This window comes from Corvus brachyrhynchos, unplaced genomic scaffold, assembly GCF_000691975.1.
Source record: "Corvus brachyrhynchos isolate BGI_N302 unplaced genomic scaffold, ASM69197v1 scaffold115, whole genome shotgun sequence".
Classification (NCBI taxonomy): Eukaryota; Metazoa; Chordata; class Aves; order Passeriformes; family Corvidae; genus Corvus; species Corvus brachyrhynchos.
In genome coordinates this window covers 13,026,917-13,033,123 of record NW_008239553.1, presented here as the reverse complement: position 1 = coordinate 13,033,123, position 6,207 = coordinate 13,026,917, and positions in this window count along the sequence as shown.

The window sequence follows — 6,207 nt, the reverse complement described above, 5'->3', positions numbered from 1 at the left end:
AGAGGAAAATCATTGGCTGGCAGGCCTTTAAGACAATAAAATGAGTTAAGAGTGTATTAAGAACAATAGAAGTCTTAACAAGGGTACATGCTGCTGCTCGATGCAGATGAGGAAATGATAAAGTTGCAGAAAAGGCAAATATTCCAGACATATTTCTGTTCTGCATTTGAAAAGAAGAAAGATGATGCACTTATATCACATGGGCTAATGAAAAATTTTCCACTCTGTCAGTGACCAGGAGGAATGTAAATTATGTATGGGGGGTAAATATTTTAAATTCAGCAGGTCTGGATGGCTTACATGGGAATACTGATAAAGCTTATTTAACTGATCTCTATTTCATAAATCCTCTAACAGCAAGGAAATAGCAGAATACTAAAGGAGTGTCTGTTCTATGGCAAAATTAAAAAAAAAAAAGGCAAAGTCAATAATCACAATAGATGTGCACTAGCAAGGCTAACAGCATTTCATGGAAAAAAATATTAACTGATAGAGAATTCTTTGATAAAGAATAAGAAAATCTAGGGATGTATTTTCCAGCATCACAATACTCTTGATAAAAACCTAATACAAAAAAAAAAAAAAAAAGAATAATTTAACCCCCCCTGCCACGAGCAAGAAGATGACTAGAGATGCTCTCAAAATTCTTTCTAGCCCTACCTTCTGTGGTTCTATGAAGACGTAACATGGTAACCAACAGAAAGTCCTGACTGGACAAGACTGAATACATGTATGCGTTGCAAATCCTGCTTGATTTTATTTCTTAAATTGTTTTTTCACTGAATCAGGAGCAACACTTTACATTTACCTGGATGACTCCCATTCTCTCAGAAATACACAGGACACAGGATGGTTGAAGCACAAGGAAAACAGTCCAGCCAAGTTTGTCTGCTGGACATAGGAAAAAAAGAAAGCCATGTCACCTGTGATTTGCAAAAGCCATGGAAGTAGTATTAGGATGAATTTTAGATTCAGTGCTATTCAGTATTTCCATCATTGCCCTAGAAGTAATTAGAAACTCACTGCTGATAAAATATGCAGGTATTGGGAAGCCTGGTGGAATGGCAATGATGAGGGGAAAGCATTTATATAGGGCAGACAGGATCACCTTCATATTCAAGCAAAAAGCCTTTTACTACAGCCAAATGCAAAATTATGCATGTGGGAACCAGATAGGAGATCAGGAGATGTGTAATCAGAAACTCTACCCTGGAAAAAACAGCCCTCTGAAAAGGATCAGGATCATCAAGAGTATGGAGCAGTTTCACTCCAGTGAGATACTATGGCAAAAAGGGTGAAATCAATCCTTGAATGCATAAAAACACAGGAATAGTGAATACCAGTACCAGCTTGCTGTTCTTCCCTTTGTGGCACTCATTAAACTAATCATATGCAGGATATTTATTTTCAAAGGTTGCTGAAAAGCTGGGGAAGGTGCAAAGGGAGCTTGGTAATTATTCAAGATCTAAAGAAAATGCCTTATTGTAGAAACCTTTCAGTGCTCAGCCTGCCTGACTTACTGAAAAGGAGATTACTTGATTTATGGCTTGATTAATGAATTGGTACTGTTGGAGGCATAAAATACTAGCAGGAAAGGGCTCTGAGCAGACTAAATTGTACTGAGGACTGAGTGGAGGAACTATTAAGCCAGACAAATTCAAGTGAAGAATGAGACACAGAAAATGATTACCCACTAGAACAAGCTAATGTGGTGAATTCTTCATCTCCTTATGTCTTCATCAAAATTAGACATTTTTTATTGGCCTACAGCCAACTGCAAATTGTCAAGCATGAGTTGTAGCTTTTAATACTGGAATGTATCCATGAAAATTAACGGTCTATGATATCTAAGAGGTCATTCTAGGTGACAGGAATCCCTGAGATCCACTGCATTTTAGGAGAGATATATATTTATTTATTATTATGATTATGTCAAGAAGCAGTAGATAAACATGCAACTTTCTCTCTGTTTGGACCTTTAAGTACAATTTAATGATAACATAACATCATAGCTGATGATGGAAACTGGAGGACTATAAAAGTCCATGACTGCTTTTCTCTCTTTAGATATTCCAGTATATGGTCACTTTACCAGGTGGAGTGGCGTAATACAAAGGAAATATAATTTGCTGGGTGAGTTCCTTTCTCTTTCTTTGTTCCTCTATCTAGAAATGTCCTTGGCTGTGACAGGCACCTATGATAACTAAGTAACCTGGCCTCATCTTAGATGCTTTTGTTATTCAAAAAGCTCCTGACCTGTAGAATGTTCTTGAGCAACTCATTGTGGATATTTGAAACATGAAAGTAGAGTCAAGCCATGATTTTTATCTCTGAATCATTTTATGTATTCCTTTGACACATCCACTCTCCACATCATTTCAAATCTCAGAGGAACACTTTCAATTTCATTCCTATTATGTAATTTCTCTCAACTGTCTTCATTTATTTTTGTTTTTATATTGTAAACCTTGTCTTTTCCATCACTTCCCCTTATCCATTCCCCTCTGCTCCCTGGTTTATTATCACTACTTGACTGATGTTTGAGAAATACATTGTAAGTGACTTGGAGCAGACACTTGTCATTTTACTGTTGATCAGAGCACTTTGCACACGTCACGTCGTATAAATAAAAACTACGGTTCCAGAAATATTTAGTGTCTCAGATATATTTTGCAGTATAATATGTAACAGAGACACTTTATGAGAAAGAATTATTTATTATAATTATCCCATCTCTGGCACTGATATTCAAAAGCATTTTAGGTAAATCATGTGTGATCTCTGTTCTCTGTCTCAGTTTCTTAGCTAGCTCAGAGTTACAAGATGTGTCAGTCAAGTTGTTTGCCATTCTAGAAACTCTTCAAATGTAACACCTCTTCGCTTATCATGTTTTGTATTGGCTTGTCTCAAAGCCTTCTAGCAAAGGAAATGTGTTCCCTTTTTTACAGCTGGGGAAACAGAAAAACAGAGAGGTGAATTTCAGGGCATTGGGAAGGCCTGAAGCATGTCTGTGAGTACAACCCAAGCCTCCAAGCCTCCAGTCTCCTGCCATTTTTAATGGGAAACACATGTCCCCAAAACAGATTCTTGGAGCAAGTTGGACTGGACATGTGCAGGTTTGTAAAGTGGCTTGCCTCTCCTCAAAACTATGTTTGCATTTTGCTGAACTTGGCAAAATAACAGAAAACAGAGTTGCCACCAAACCCTTCAGGATCTCTAATTTTCATGTATATAATGTTTGCTTTGCTTCTGCCCTTGAATCTAGAGTAGAAACCATGAAGGATTCTTTTTACTTATTTTCATTAAAAATTCAAGCAAATACAGGCTAACTTAGTCAAACATCAATCACACCTCAGGTAAATCTTGCCTGCTGCTTGTTCTAGAAATCCCAGGCTGCTCTGTTCCAAAGGACCTGTCTGGCATCTAATCCACATGAAGGCAAAGATGGCAGAAGGTAACGGAGGACACTAGTGCTCTGCTGAGCAATTTTTCCGTCAGTCCAAAGAGGTGATCCCTGAACATTCCAGGCAATACTCACAAGCTTTGACAATCTCTGTGAAATAATGTCTTACTAACATCTTTTCCCATGGATACCTTGAACAGGAACATCCATGGAGAGGGCTTTCCTAAACAGGGAAATGCTTTGCTGCATGGCACTTTGGTCACATGTCTTAGGAGTAAAAGTTTCCTATTTGCAGTGTTAATTTCAGAGCCAAGCTCTTACCAAGCCAAAAGGCATGGCAGGTATCTGTTACAGAAAAATGCTTTGAAGGAAAGAAAAGCTAAATACTAATGTAAGCTTTACTATTATAATCTATATCTAAAGGAAAGAAAAAGTTCTGAGTAAGGAAATGATTTCAGCAGTCACAGAGAGAAAGGCTAGAGTTTTCAAAAACAGCTCTGGCTTCCTTGGGGATTGCTGTCTAGCCTTCAACGTTTTGAATCTGATCCCAAGGACAGCACCTTACTGACAGAGATTGGCACATGCACCGTTAGAAGAACAAATGTTTAAATGGCTTCAATTTTGGGCAGAGATAAGTTAAGAACCTTCATGGGCTCAACTTCTGCCTCTATCCATTTGTGAATCAAGTACTTTTTCAGGAGTGATGAATATGGGGCTAGTGTCTGAGCCATACAAAAAACCCAAGCCCCTGATAATGCGAAAGAAAGAGAGGAGCCATCACTCCAGGGAGTCTCCTCCACCTTGAAGGAATCATGTTTGAAAATTTCCTTCACGTTTTCTTCAAAAAACTCAGCAAATCCATGCAGGTATTTTTTCTACCTGTACCACAAGGAAAAAGAGACAAAGAAAGCAATTCATGGTATTGCATGAAGACCTATGCAAGCTGATCTGAGACAGTACATGACTTGTGGTATTCTTCAAAATCCACTTCTTACTTCAAGGATTTGAATAACATTTGTCACCACAGTGGCTGGGGTCACTTCAGGCAAAAAAAAAATTAGTTCCTTCTTTAATTTCCTTGCAAGCTTAAAGATTGCTCTTTGTTCCTCAGTTTCCTGTCAGAGAAGCCCATGTTTTGGATGTACATCCATGGGCGGGGGGGGGTGTATTAAATAAACACAGAGCATCTACGCTTTATTCTATACACTCAGGGAGATGAAATTCCCAATTTCCAATTGTGGGGCCTTCTCAGGAAAACAGGACAGAAAGAGCCAAACTTCCCCAAGGAGGGAAAAATCCTGACTCCATCTTGAGAGGTTTTAAACAATTGTGATGAAGTGTTTCATGATAGGTGTTTCCTTCAGAGCACTAGCTGGGCTGTGTAGAGAATGGGGAGTGTTATAAGGTAAGATTCTAATTTCATTTGCTGCAGAACCCGTTAGCATGTAGAAAGTGAATCAGGAAATTAGGCTAAGGATGACGTAATAATCCTGGCAGTTAAACCCTGCTCTGGAAACATGGATCCCATTCCTCATCAGTTCCTAGGCAATGTCAGAGAACTCACTTGGACTAAACTGGTAAAACTAATTTCCAGGTGCTCCTTTTTCAAGACCAGGATTGGATTTACAGAAGGATGAGCATCCACTGGATTAAACTGGAATTTAAATAAGGAGCTGTATAAAACAAAATTCTCTGGGGAAAGAGACATGCTATGAACCTCAAATTTAGGATTCCTTTTAACTGAAACATGTCTGCACTTCAAAGCCCAGTCTGCAGAGCGAGATCTTACCTTACTGGGAATGACTACGGTGGCAGTGATATTTGTGATGTACTCTGATACCAGTGTAATGACCACATTAAAGTGTTCCTCAAGACATAAGTAGGTTTTTTTAAAAAATGTAACAATGTGCCACAGATAAAACACAAATTGCAGTGAGGGATTAAGCTCTGTCCGTCACAGAATAGATGAGTGAGGAACCAGTCTGGGTATTGCTGCACAGCACTCCTTACCATGTACAGATACAGGAGTACAGCAGCAAACAAATATGATTATGCTACTTTCCAAGACATTTCCATACAGTCAGGAGTTATGCTGGACCCAAATGAAGAAACCCTTCCAGAAACAAACAGGGTGATGCAGAAACATCTGAACTGGTTTTGGGCATATACAGGAACTAGATCAGGTGTTACATATGATCTATGCTATTTCAGAAACAGGCAGCACACACATGAAGGGATTATGAGACCATTAATAAGATCAGCTGCATTCCCTGTGACTGTTTACAGGTGGCTGCAGAGAGACTAGAGAACCCTTACGTCACCACAAATTCTTTTCATCTTGGAGCCAGCCTCCTGTGCACAAGCCTGGATGCTCTGCAAAGAATGGTGTTTGCTCCCAGCACCAGGCCTTGGAGAGCTCAAGCTTCCTTGTGAATGCCTGACAAAAGGGCAATTCTAGAAATTGTCTCGCCTTTGTCCCCAGTTTTCATCCTACTCCCACTTTCACTGTATTATAATCTCAGCTTTTTTTTCCTCTCTTCCATTACTAGCTCAGGCTGAAAGAAGCAAGGCTGGACAGAGTAATAACAGCTCTTCTGGACCAGCTAATGCAGCTGGGGAGAGCGGAACAAGCTCTCAGGTGTACAGCACCACCATCAGGTGCTTGCTCTGACATTTCTCTCTCCTGCCTGTCCCTCAACACAGTACTGTGTCTTCATTACCCTCACCCTGCTTCACTGCCTCCTCCTTCCTTTCTTCTCATTCTGGGAGCCCTCTCCTTTATCCTTACCTCCTCCTTCCTCTCT